Consider the following 14,628-nt stretch of genomic DNA (forward strand, 5'->3'; position numbering starts at 1 on the left):
CACCACAGAAAGATCAAAGAAAATCACCGCAGATATGAGAGAAGTTGCTTACATCATAGATGTCTCGTACTATTGGTTATATCATTTTCATGGGGCGTGGAAATCTCGGGCGCTCCGCGCCCTCGATTTCCACGCCCCATGAAAACGATATAATCAATACTACTCGGCTTCTATGATGTAACCTATACACATTATTGAAAAAAATCAATAAGATTAATTCCCTGTTCACACGGAGAGTTTAATTCGAAGTAAATTAATGCGAAGTAAACTAATGCGGATTAAATTGCATTCACAGCTAAAGCGAGGTAAACTAATGCGAATTAAAATTTTATTTCCACAAAAAGGCTATTCAGTAAGGCTATTATGACGTCATTTGTAAATCACGTCATGTATGCAGAGCCATCCATTTGATATAATAATCATAGTGGCTACAGGTATACATTATACAATTATTGCTGGTTTTTGAGGTCAATACAATGATTTAGCCATCTGAAGAATACAATATTCACCGAGCCCGAAGGGCGAGGTGAATATTGTACTTCGAAGATGGCTAAATCATTGTGTTGACCGAAAAAACAGCAATAATTGTTTTATTATATGATTCACTGATAAAATGATACAGCTCATTACTTATTTGCATTTTATTAAGTTCTAGCCAAATACAAGAGATTAGCAGAATTAAATGTTAATAAACCTTACCAGTCGTATCAATTTGAAATGTTTTTATTAAAATCAATTTTAGTTTCAATGAAAAAAAAATATAATGTCAGTCTTTTTCATAGGATAGATTTTGAAAGGAAGGAGTATTAGAAGGGAAAACTGACTGCCAAAAAGTAAAGAAAAAAATTGTTGTTCTGTAAAAGTGTTGGAGGGGGGGGGGGTCCCTGCATCCCCTCTTACCACCCTCACCTTAAATATATATTCGCTTATGTTTTGTTCACATGAAAATAAAAATCATAGTCGTTTAAATATCTTTTTAAAACAATTTGTATCAATTTGGAATTTCAGAATCTAGTTTTAGATCAATGTAGAGGAAATAAATCCTTGTATTGACCTGGAACGTCATGTGCAGGTCAATACAACGTAATGTTTTTCTAACATAGTTGGATCTCAGCCAATCACAGAGATGGAAATTATTCAATCATATAATAATAGTTATTATCATACTTTTCCTTAATTTTGAACCAAATATAGCACGGATACCTAAATCTAACAACCAACATGTGTCCTGTGACTTAATTCTGGCCTTACGCATGTGTCAAAATTTAATTCAAATTAGCTTCTTTTAGCGTTCACACAGAGCTAATGCGATGTAATTTAATGCGCAGTAAATTAATTCGAATTAAACTAATTCGCATTAAATTCTCCGTGTGAATGCCAAGCGAAGCTAATTCGCAGTAACTTCACGTATAATTCGAATTAAATTCTCCGTGTGAACTGGGCATAATTCTTCTGAAAAAAATCGTTAAATATAGAATAATAAGGTACGCTACTCATGTTTACTCCAGCCTTACTGACTACTATTTCGAAGACAATTTTTGTTGACGATAAACACGATTGCATCAAAAGGTTCTGTATAATATCTGCGATGCCAATGTCATGTTCCATTAGAATGGTTGCAATGTTGATCATCATTGTTTTCCCAGACGTTTTGGTAAGAACTGACACACAACCACATGCAGGATAACAGTATTCAGATTCGTTACACCTACATTGCATATTACATCGAGGACCATAATAATTTTCTGGACATGTCAAGCTGCAGTTATCCCCTCTGAATCCAGGTCTGCACTCTTTATATCAACATGAAAAATGAAAGAATTAAATGAAGGTGTGGAGTAATGATAATCACTTACAACATGTTTGAAAGTTCATTGTAATCACATTTGGTCAAAGGTTTACGCAAGAAATAGGTTTGATTGAAATGTGTGCATCAGAAAGTAAAAATATTTTAGACATCTTATTTAATGAAGGACATTATAACATATCTGTAACATACCAACACACATGTTATTTCTCTCTTCAAACCCTTTGCAACAGAAAGTCTCAACCCCTCTTAAAAACGACATAATACAGTATGTATCAAAACAGATTAAAATGAAAAACATTATGTTTTTTGTTTAAATAACAATTGTTCAGAGCAATTACCTTTGGCATACGTTTGCCCCAGTCAATGCAGCTGATGAACTGGTTGAACAGAGCAAAAAGAAGAAAAACTGCCAAAATTCGTAAAATATTATTATTTTTGCTTGGTGGTACATCGTCCTGATGATATGGGTTTTGATATTTTGATAATATTTTTATTCTATAATTCATAGTATAAAAACTCCTTAACAATGCGGAAGTTGTCGACACATTTGGAACTTTTCATGATGTTGCACTTACGTGATAGAATACAACAATAAATGATACATTAACGACTTGCTGCCTCTTAAAATTATAAAAGTTATGTCATGTATTGTGGTGTTTTAAGAATATTAAAATTTAATATTTGCTTTTGTTTTAAATAATAAAAATTTAAATGTATTGAAATTATTACTTTAAATGCATATGAAAATAAGATAATATATTTGTGCTTAATCCTTTTGTTTAGATAAAAAGAAGAGAATGTTGATACAATTCAATGGCATTATGAGAACCATCAATTCTTTTGTCTTCCTTGATTCGTGAGTTAAAAAATCGATTGATTACACGATTAATATTCATACTAGTCCTAGATAGCAAAGAACTTTGTAATGCTTAATATTTTAATTTTATTTCAGAGAATACAATTTTGAAATGTTGTTCTGCAATTTAATAACTATTTCCATTTCGAAGCATGCTCTACATATGAACAATTTCTAAAACGAGGTAAATTATATAATTATTGACAAACAAGTTGATAAAACAAAAAGTTCAGCAGTCTCGTTTGAAATCATTATTTCGTAAATTCTATGGTCGACACAGTGACCTTGTCAGCAAATATAATTGATCATTGAGTCAAATGCTGACTGACGTTTTACATACTATTTGTTAGTCTATAATTTATACAATAAACAGACGATGGGTTTTTCCGTTAATTCCCGATCATAGCAAGGAGGACACAGCGGATGTGACCGATCGGCAGGGGATGCTCACTCCTCCATGGCACCTCATCCCACCTCAAATGATTTGAAGGTCCGTGTTAGCTCTGTTACAATTTTGTATTGTTTTATGGACTTTTATGAACTTGAATGCTTTTCGTTATCTCCATATGTTTCATTCTATAAAAATCAAATGGGACTTTTGAAAATGGACAATATATATTGTAAAGGAAAGACTCTTCGGAATTATTTATTTTCTAGAAGACAATCTTGATATCTGACATTTTGACATATATCAATAAATTTCACAGTGTTTGTATCGTATACAACTGCAATGTGTTTAATTTGTTGTTTTTTACACATAAAGACCGTTTGTATCCAATTTTCAATGTATTTCTAATATAATTGTTTCATGCACTGCACTTTTAACATTGAAACACTAAAAATTCATTTAGACTTTATTTGTGATTAAGTATTTTTAAGTAGTTATTATAATGCACAAAATCATACAACTTGAAGAATTATCAAACTAGTTTATATTATTTTCCCTAAAAATGAAACCTTTGGAATGTTTCAACACAGCTGAATTTTTTTTTTCTAAAAATCGTGAGAATGTTTCCTTATTTGTCTAATTTACACGAGGCGAGTCTGCTGTTGTCCAAGTCGTTGCAATGAACGAAATATACGTCGACAATTTTAAGACTGACACAGCTCAAGTGGATTTAATTTTTAAAATTTCCAAAACTTTATATAGGAGAGCATCAATAATAATTTTATTTTTAAAACAGTAACGTTATATTATAAGCCTGTTAATAATGGTTAATCTATTATATAACGTAACCATTGTAAATTATTTTGAAATTGTAATCGTTACATAAGATAACATAATGTAATTTTAAAACATATATATTTAATACTTGATAGTTTATTTAATATTGAATCCTTTTCACTGAATAGTCAAGTGTGGCATACTTGATACCTTAAATAAGTTTCTAAGTACCCATTGCTATGACGTACTTTGGATGTACGTCCATATTTTAGAACTATGCACATTGAGGATCATCAGCTTTAGATATTATTCCATATAGAATGCATTTACGATGAAGAATTTTAAAATTCCAGATATGTCATGTCATTTGTCGAAATATTTATTTAACAAAGAATGTTGGCCAGACAGAATTTATCATCGGAGTGTAAATAATAACAGTTATTTAGATATCATATATATTTTTAAATCAAAATTTACGATGGCCGATATGAGCCGTCAAAATACAAGCAAGAGTAGCTCTATTATGAGGGAAGAATCAATAGCAAAACGCATGAAGTACTAATATAAATGTGTACATGTACAAATCTTGAGACAAAATACACTCGAAACTACTTAACATTCCTTAGATTTATTGGGAAGATTATCTGGAAGGGATAAAATCAAATACACGTGTTTCTTATTTTCCCTCTATTTTCTCCTGCTCCCCTCATTTTTAGATGTTTGGTGTGCACCTTACTTCAAATTAATCACAAAATGCAGCAAGATTGTTTTTCTATTCGCCTTTGATCCCTCTGTGTTTTTTTTTTTTGGTTGTTGTTGTCTTTTATTTTGATTTTAACTTTCACGACAACAAAATCTTCATTCGTATGCCCCAAAATACCGGGAAAAGATTCCAGAAACAATGGAGGTACATTTTTATTTCTTTTCCCGCCAGATGAAAATCTGTTGCTTGATGATATGTGTAAGAAATGTGTTTATTTTTCATACTATACTTTGCCCTCTTTCAATATTACCTTTTTCTACATTATTTTTTTTCTCATCGGAACGAGGAAACATTCCTTAGTTTTCCGTAAACTGAGACGGAGACAGAGAAACACGTGTTTTCTTTCTTATTTTTTTTAGGTCAACTGAGTAAACTCAGGTGACCTATTGCTATCTGTTTTCGTCCGTCGTCGTGCGTCGTGTGTTGTGTGTTGTGCGTCGTGTGTTAACATTTGAACATTTTCAGCTTCTTCTCTGCAACCACTGAACCAATTTCAACCAAATTTGGCACAAAGCATCCATGGGTAAAAGGAAACAAAAAATGTGAATTTCATGATCCCTGCCTCCCTGGGGCCTGAGGGGTGGGGCCAAAACCACTAAAATTAATGCAATCTTTAAAAATCTTCTTCTTTACTCCTGGACATCAAGCAGTCAAACTGTTTGCATGATTGTAATCAGCAATGAGTCCTCTACCAAAATTGTGAAATTCATGGCCCTGGGGTCAGGGGTTCTAGTGCTAGGGCGGGGCTAAATAAGTAGGTAGTGAAAATGCATTATTTCTTTGAAAATCTTCTTCTCTGCTCCTGGGTATTAAATAAACCAACTAAGTACATAGTTATGATGAGCAAGAGTGCCTCTACCAAAATTGTGAATTTTATGGCCCTAGGGTCAGGGGTTCTGGTGTTAGGGCGGGGCTCTATTGATTATATAGTGAAAATACATGAATGCTTTGAAAATCTTCTTCTCTGCTCCTGGGTATTAAATAAACTAACTAAGTATATAGTTATGATGAGCAAGAGTGCCTATACCAAAATTGTGAATTTTATGGCCCCAGGGTCAGGGGTTCTTGTTTTAGGGTGGGGCTCTAATGATTATATAGTGAAATGCATGAATTCTTTGAACATCTTATCCTTTGCTCCTGGTTAATATGCTAATGATCTAATTACATATTTAAGGCCAGGAATTATTTTATTTTCAGTTTTACAAACCCTCCGCTCAAGGTTTTCAATTTTCAGGAAAAAATAAACAATTTTTTTCTTTCCGACGTCAAATTTGAGTCGGGATCGAGATTTCAGATTTACGAACACGCACTTCCGGTTTTACGATGAAACGGCGGGTAAATAAAGCTAGATCTGAGAAGATAGCTTGGTTTAGTGTAAAATTCATCGATACGAGTGCCATTCAAAACGTTTCACCCGTTCAAAGGACAAATAAAATGCGGACGACTTTGTTGCACAATGACATGCTGGTGAGATAATTATGTATTCGTTTCAAAAGTATCTGTAAATTGTTTTCCTTCCCCAGGTTTTAAACTGCCCGTGGTAGTTATTGCATATTGCCAGCGACATTGTTTAGGTCTATGTTATAGCTTACAGTCTAAGCATCATTCTTAAGAAAAGGTTTACTTATGCATCAGATGTAATGAATAAAACTATGGGAGAAGTTAAGTCCATTTGAGGAAGAAATAAACAATAACCTGAAGAAATAAAAAAAATCAACTATTAAAAGGCAAGAATATACAAATATATACAGGCATGTAGTATCATTTGTATCAGCCAGAAAAATTATTTTACACTTAATTGAAAAAATGTTCACCCTACTCCCCAATACTCCCTGTCTGTTTTATGATAGGAATTATAGTTTTAGGCATCAAGTAAATTTTAGAACAATGTCTACACATTCACCTAACACATATTAAAAAAATGAATATATATTGAAAGACTTTTAAAGAATTAATTTTTTAAATATATTTTGACCAACATCACAAAATTTATATAACTGGCCCAAACTGGCAGATGATGAAATAAGCAATTAAATGTTCTACTTTCCTATTTGTAAACATTATGTGTCCAGTGGTAAGGAGCCTATTAGAATAGCATATGATAAAAAAAAGAATTTACAAATGTTAATAATTGATTTATCAAAAAAAATTTATTTCCTTCTCCTTCGGGACTTTTTTATTCTCATGTTCATAACTAAACCTAAACATAAAAAAATGCTGGCCTTATAATGAAGAAAGGGGCCTCTTTCAAAATAGATAATTTCAGGGCCGCTGGGTCAGGGGTACCAGGGGGGTACTTTGACTAAAAATAAATTAATGCTTTGAAATCTGCCCTTTGATAAGCAATGGTGCCTCTTTCAAAATTTGTGAACTTCATGGCTTTTGGATTAAAACACGAACCAAATACAATCACTGGAAAGTTGTTACATGATACTCAGGTGACCTATAAGGCCCGTGGGCCTCTTGTTTTAATTGAGAATAGGTAAATACATGTAAATGATGTATGCCAATGCTTTTAATAATATTGAAAACAGCAACACTGATTTTACTTTTACACAATTCTCAGCGATCTAAGCTGTCGGGTTTTTCCATCATTGAGGGCAAATTTTATGAGAGTCGTTATTCAAATTCCATAGTAAACGAGCTGCATTTTATGTAAAACGTTATGTATTTTTATGCGCCTGAATCGATAGATCCGAGGCGTACATTGTTTTTGTCCTGTCTGTTTGTCTGTTTATCTCTGTTTATCTGTTTGCCTGTTTATTAAGGTCTTCCGTTTCAGACGGAAGACCTTATAGTGATTCTACTGTTTCTTTTTATTATTATTAAGGTCTTCCGTTTCAGACGGAAGACCTTATAGTGATTCTACTGTTTCTTTTTATTATTACTATTTTTTTCCCCTTTTCTTGTAAGACGGATTTCTCAGAGATGGCTGGACGGATTTTCTTGAAATTTTCAGGGATGATGCAGAATAAAAATATGCTCAGACGTTTTTTTCATTTTTTCAAAATTCACTTCCGGTCGTCAGATTTGTCCGATTTCCGTTTTTTTTCAGAAATATTTTGTCATAGTCATATCTCAGAAACGGTAAGAGATGAAGACACCAAACTTATATGAGTAATATATCTTGATAAGTAGGCGAGCCCATTTGGGTTAACATCGTCCGCCGTCACTTCCGGTCGTCACAGGAAGTGTCCCAAAAAATCGAAAATTTCAACTTTTCTTTATTGAAACTTTTTTTGCATTGCATTATAGTATCTTATTTGTAGTTTCGAAATATTTCAGTCCCACCGGAAACAAAAACGACAACTTCCGGTTATAAGAGAAAAAATACAAAATTTGAGTATTTTTCTTTCCCATGAATATTTTTTATATATAAAGTCTTTGAAATGATTTTTGGATATTTGATTCAGACTGCAACTGTCTACAGTAACGTCAAATATCTTTGTAAAATTCACTTCCGGTCGCGTGATTTCCTGTCCTCAAAATGAGAAGTTATCATAGCTAGATCTCGTAAACGGTAAGAGATAAAGACACCAAACTTTTACAAATGGTAGATCTTAATGAGTAGGCAAAACCAGTTGGGATAAGATTGTCTGACGTCACTTCCGGTTGTCACAGGAAGTGATCAAAGATATCGAAAAATTCAACTTTTCTTTATTGAAATTTTTTGCATCACATTATAGCATCTTTTTTGTAATTGTGAAATATATCAGTCCCACCGGAAACAAAAACGACAACTTCCGGTTATAAGAGAAAAACTACATAATTTGAGTATTTTTCTTTCCCATAAATATTTTATATAGATAAAGTATTTTTAATGATTTATGGATATGTTATTCAGACTGCAAACGTTTACACTAATGTCAAATATCTTTCTAAAATTCACTTCCGGTTTCGTGATTTCCTGTCCTCAAAATGAGAAGTTATCATAGCTAGATCATGTAAACGGTAAGAGATTAAGAAACAAAACTTATAGGAGTGATAGATCTTGATGAGTAGGCAAATCCATTTGGGTTAACGTCGTCCGCCGTCACTTCCGGTTGTCACAGGAACTGAACAAATAAATCAAAAATTTCAACTTTTTATGGAATCTTTCTTAGTAATACATTATAGCATCTTATTAGTAGTTTTGAACCACTGTCAGTACCACTGGAAAGAAAAACGACAACTTCCGGTCTTGAGAGAAAAACTGCATGAATTTAGTATCGTACTATATCCCATAAATATTTTTTTTTTATAAAAAGAGCATTTGAATTGATGTTAGGACATGTTATTCAGACTGAAATGTCTAGAGAAACCTCAATTATCTTTTCAAAAATTTACTTCCAGTCACGTGATTTCTTCTTCTCAAAATGAGAAGATAACATTACGAGATCTCTTGAACTGTAACAGATCAAAACACTAAACTTATATGAATAATGAACCATGAAGATTGTGCAACAGATATAGGGTGAAAATCCGTCCGCTGTCACTTCTGGTCGTCACAGAAAGTGTTAAAAAATTGAAAATGATTTTTGTAAATGTTATTAAGACTATAATTGTCTTAAGTAACATCGAGAATCTCTTCCTTTTTTTAAACATATATAAAAATTCATACATACAAATAAATAGAGGAGAACGGAAGACCTTCTTTGTTGCTGTGGCAACAAGAGTTTCTAGTTATTATTATTTTTCCCCTTTTTTTGTAAGACGGATTTCTCAGAGATGGCTGAACGGATTTTCTTGAAATTTTCAGGGATGATAGAAAATGAAAATACGCTCAGACGTTTTTTTCATTTTTTCAAAATTCACTTCCGGTCGTCAGATTTGTCCGATTTCCGTTTTTTTCAGAAATAATTTGTCATAGTCATATCTCAGAAACGGTAAGAGATTAAGACACCAAACTTATATGAGTAATAGATCATGATAAGTAGGCGAGCCCATTTTGGGTTTAGATCGTTGACCGTCACTTCCGGTCGTCACAGGAAGTGATCAAAGAAATCAAAAATTTCAACTTTTCTTTTTTGAAATTTTTTTTGCATCACATTATAGCATCTTATTTGTAGTTTCGAAATATGTCAGTCCCACCGGAAACAAAAACGACAACTTCCGGTTATAAGAGAAAAACTGCATTTTTTTAGTATTTTTCTTTCCCATAAATATTTTTTATGCATTAAGTATTTTTTATGAATTTTGAATATGTTATTCAGACTACAGATGTCTACAGTAACCTCAAAAATCTTTGTAAAATTCACTTCCGGTCGCGTGATTTCCTCTCCTCAAAATGAGAAGTTATCATAGCTTGATCTCGTAAACGGTAAGAGATTAAGACACCAATCTTATATAAGTGGTAGATCTTGATGAGTAGGCAAAAACAGTTAAGATAAGATCGTCAGCCGTCACTTCCGGTTGTCACAGGAAGTGATCAAAGAAATCGAGAATTTCAACTTTTCTTTTATGAAACTTTTTTTGCATCACATTATAACATTTTAATATTTGTATTTTTGAAATATTTTAGTCCAACCGGAAACAAAAACGTCAACATCCGGTTATAAGAGAAAAACTGCATAATTTGAGTTTTTTTTCTTTATCCTTAATATTTTTTATACATGATGTATTTGTAACGACTTTTGGATATGTTATTCAGACTTCAAATGTCTACAGTAACGTCAAAAATCTTTGTAAAATTTACTTCCGGTTGCGTGATTTTCTGTCCTAAAAATGAGAGGTTAACATAGCTAGATCTCGTAAACGGTAAGAGATTAAGACACCAAACTTATAGGAGTGGTAGATCTTGATGAGTACGCAGAACCATTGGGGATAGGATTGTCCGCCGTCACTTCCGGTCGTAACAGAAAGTGATCAAAGAAATCGAAAATTTCAACTTTTCTTTAAAAATTTTTTTATGCATCATATTAAAGCATCTTATTTAAAGTTTCAAAATATATCAGTACCACCGGTTGCAAAAGCGTCAACTTCCAGTTATGAGAGAAAAACTACGTAATTTGAGTATTTTTCTTTCCCATAAATACTTTTTATCGGTTAAGTATTTGTAATGACTTTTGGTTATGTTATTCAAACTGCATATGTCTACAGTAACTTCAAATATTTTTTTTTTAAATTTTCACTTCCGGTCGCGTGATATCCTGTCCTCAAAATGAGAAGTTATCATAGCTAGATCTCGTAAACGGTAAGAGATTAAGACACCAATCTTATAGGATTGGTAGATCTTGATGAGAAGGCAAATCTAGCTATTTTGGTTAACATTTTCTGCCGTCACTTCAAGTTTTCACAGGAAGTGATCAAATAAATCAAATATTTTAACTTTTCTTTATAGAATCTTTCTAAGCAATACATTATAGCATCTTATTTGTAGTTTTGAAAAATGTCAGTCCCACTAGAAACAAAAACAACAACTTCGGGTTATGAGAGAAAACTACAGAAATTTAGTATAATCATATCACATAAATATCTTTTATAAAAAGAGTATTTAAAATGATTTTAGGACATTTTATTCAGACTTAAATGTCTAGAGTTACCTCAAAATTTTTTTTTAAAGATTTACGTCCGGTCACGTGATTTATTGTCCTCAAAATAAGAAGTTAGCATCACGAGATCTCTTAAACTGTAACAGATCAAGACACTACTCTTACAAGAATGATAAACCATAAAGATTGGGCAACAGGTATAAGGTGAAATACGTCACTTCTGGTTGTCATAGGAAGTGATAAAAAAAATTGAAAGTGATTTTTGAAAATGTTATTGATACTATATTGTCTAAAGTAACGTCGAGAATCTTAGTAGGTATCTCCGGTTGTTTGTTTTCCTGTTATCATTTTAAATATTAATATGCCTTTTTTAACATAAATAAAAGCTCATTCATGCAGATAAATAGAGGAGAACGGAAGACCTTCTTTGTTGCTGTAGCAACAAGAGTTTCTAGTTTGTTTGTCTCTTTGTCTGTTCATCTGTTTGTCTGTTTATCTGTTTATCTATTTGCCTGTTTATCTGTTTGTCTGTCTGTCTGATGTCAACTTTAACCTTCGCCATAACTTTTGAACCTTGAGAGATAAGAGACTTCATATTTATTATGCCTACTTCACTTATAAAGTTCTTTCAAATGACACCAAGGTCAGTGACCTTGTGACCTTGACTTTGACCAACATGTACATGCTAAAAATAGCTTTTTCGAACTTTTGCCATATCTTTTGAACCATAAGAGATAGAGACTTCATATTTGGTATGCATACCTCACTAATTAATCTCATACAAATGACACCAAGGTCAATGAACCTGTGACCTTGACTGTGACCTATAAGCTAAAAATTGCTTTTTCGAACTTTCGCCATAACTTTTGAACCATAGGTGATACAGATTTCATTTTTCGTATGCATACTCCACTAATAAAGTTCCTTTAATGACATTAAGATCAATGACTTTGTGACCTTAACTGTGACCTTTATGCTTAAAATAGTTTTCTGGAACTTTGTTGCCGCCGGGCACATAGTGTTTTTTACATTTTCCTCGTTCCCGATGCACGGAAAAAAATATTGAATAAAGAATTATTAAGGAAACGGCAAAGCATAGAATGAAAAATAGACCCATTTCTTGCACATATCATCAAGCAACAGATTTTCATCTGGCGGGAAAAGAAATAATAAAGATGCAGCTCCATTGTTTCTGGAATCTTTTACCGGTATTTTGGGGGCATACGAATGATAATTTTGTTGTCGTGAAAGTTAAAATAAAAAAAAGACAACAACAATTAAAAATCACAGAGGGATCAAAGGCGAATAGAAAAAAAAATCTTGCTGCATTTTGTGATCAATTGAAGTAAGCTGCACACAATTTATTAAACAACTAAAAATGAGGGGAACAGGAGAAAATATAGAGGGAAAATCAGAAACACGTGTATTTGATTTTGTCCCTTCTAAGTTTACAGATAATATTCCCAATAAATCTAAGGAATGTTAGTAGTTTCGAGTGTATTTTGTATCAAGATTTGTACATGCACAAATTTATATTACTACTTTTTCATGCGTTTTGCTATTGATTCAGCGTACATAATAGAACTACTCTTACTTGTATTTTGACGGCTCATATCGGCCATCGTAAAAATTTCATTTCACTTGTTTATTACACCAAAAAGCCTGGTGGAAAGGTTTAAGGCGTATAAAATTAATTTTTTTTCAAGTAAAAGCCGATCATCTGATTTTGTTCCTACATGTATGTGAAGGTCGTGAAGTCGGCTGACCGACGTCAATTTTAAAAAAGATAGGCAAATGTTCTTTTGCCAAGCACTTAAGCATTTTGAAGTGAAAGATCCTTTCCTTTAAAGGTCCTTTGGATGAGACCGTAAAAACAGACTCCGTATAACGGCATGCGTTGGCATATATTTAGTGAGGTCTCTTTAATTGAAAACATTCAATCAATTTTATACCTCTTCAAATAACTATAGCGTATTTCGTATTGTCACAGGTTACCAGTGTCGCTTTACTCTAGTCATTGAATGCGATATAACGTACATGTGCATGTAAAACGATTTCTACCATCTATTTAAAATGTAATTAAAATCAGCATTGGTTTTGTTTGGGATATGTTTAAAGTTGTTATAATGGTTAATTATAAACAAATCTCCCAATTATGGCACCTTCAGTGAAATGACCAATTTGATACCAAAAGGAAGGGGGAAAATTATTGTTTAGCAGCTACATATAATGTTTACCCTTTTTGTAAATAGATGCACAGGATTGAAATGTAATTAAAAGAATTCCATTGAATCTCAAGGAATATAAGACAGTTTTATAAAGAAAAATATGTCTCGTTCTCAGATAGTGCCATTTATCTTGACCCATTCAGCATTAACTTTAAATTTATTTTTTAGGAGCTACGAAGAAATCAGAGAACAAAATTGCAATCTGACCAATTTTTCAAAGATTGAAGACACCATCAGAAATCCTGGTAAGTTGATTTAAATCATATATCGTTGTGCTTTTTTTTCTTACACCTGATTTATCAACCGGGCGATAATTAAAGGGTCTATCAGTTGAAAAAAATCGTGTTCTTTTTGTTACTTGCTCATTTGGCCTAAATACACGTTGCAATGCACTGTATTAGAGCAATCAATATATAACTTTTAACCAGATATATTTGTTTTCATGTATATTTTCATTTCAGAGTTTGAAAATCATGGCATGATTACAATTCCTCTTAGTGTTGGAATCACAGTTGTTGCCTTTTTTCTAGGATTCCTAGTTGGAATTTTCGTTGGGTATGATTTCTCTTTTCGTTCAATTTTTATAGGGCTGTTACTATTAAAAAAATAATAAAACTTTAATAATTTTAGAAACAGATGCAAAATTTCTGACAAGAGACTAGAGTCAACGGATAAAAAGGATAGCTACGCATATGAGGGAGAATTACAATGTCAACCTCGATTTTATCAAGAAATGAGACCAACCTCTGTTGATTCAGCTGGCAATGTAGACAACAGTTATGACGAAATTCCGGAAATAGAAAATCTTCCGATTGTAGACTTCAGACCTCCTCCTTTACAGACAAGACTGTGAGAATGAACAGTTTAACCGGGGCAGGCTAAATTACCTAATTATGAATAGGTGTTATATGGATTTCAACAACTTCGTGCAAAGTCATCATTTCATAAATTCTGTGATCATTAAAATGACCTTAATAAATAATAATTTAGCAAATATAACCTTTCACTGGGTCGTATTTTGCTTGACTTGTTTCAGATCAAAACTGTTATATTTGTTTGAATTTTGAATACGGAATGTTTTGCCTACTTGACCAATACTCACAGGGCTCACGACGACTGTAACATGACCAGCCAACAGGGAATGGTTGGTCCTCCTAGGCACCTTATCCTACCTGATCTGGAATTTGGAGGGTCCGTGGTATACCTTGTTCACAGATTCTCCTTGTTTGAAGTTTTTATGAGATCGATCATCGTGCGTTATCTTTAAAAAAATTTCATTTAATATGCAAAAATAATTTATAGATTATTTATGTAAGGCAAATTGCATACTGTTGAA

The 14,628-nt window shown here is 32.6% G+C and overlaps 1 long non-coding RNA gene across 1 annotated transcript; it reads left to right on the forward strand.

The window, feature by feature from the left end:
• The first annotated feature begins 1,551 nt into the window (after positions 1-1,551).
• LOC134248792 (uncharacterized) lies at positions 1,552-14,448 on the forward strand. The gene is made up of 4 exons (XR_009988137.1): positions 1,552-1,784; positions 13,461-13,537; positions 13,754-13,847; positions 13,923-14,448. It is a non-coding gene; the product is annotated as an uncharacterized LOC134248792 (long non-coding RNA).
• Positions 14,449-14,628: the final 180 nt, after the last annotated feature.

This window comes from Saccostrea cucullata, unplaced genomic scaffold (assembly GCF_032062105.1).
Source record: "Saccostrea cucullata isolate Sc308-1 unplaced genomic scaffold, CSIRO_AGI_Scuc_v1 ctg1848, whole genome shotgun sequence".
Classification (NCBI taxonomy): Eukaryota; Metazoa; Mollusca; class Bivalvia; order Ostreida; family Ostreidae; genus Saccostrea; species Saccostrea cuccullata.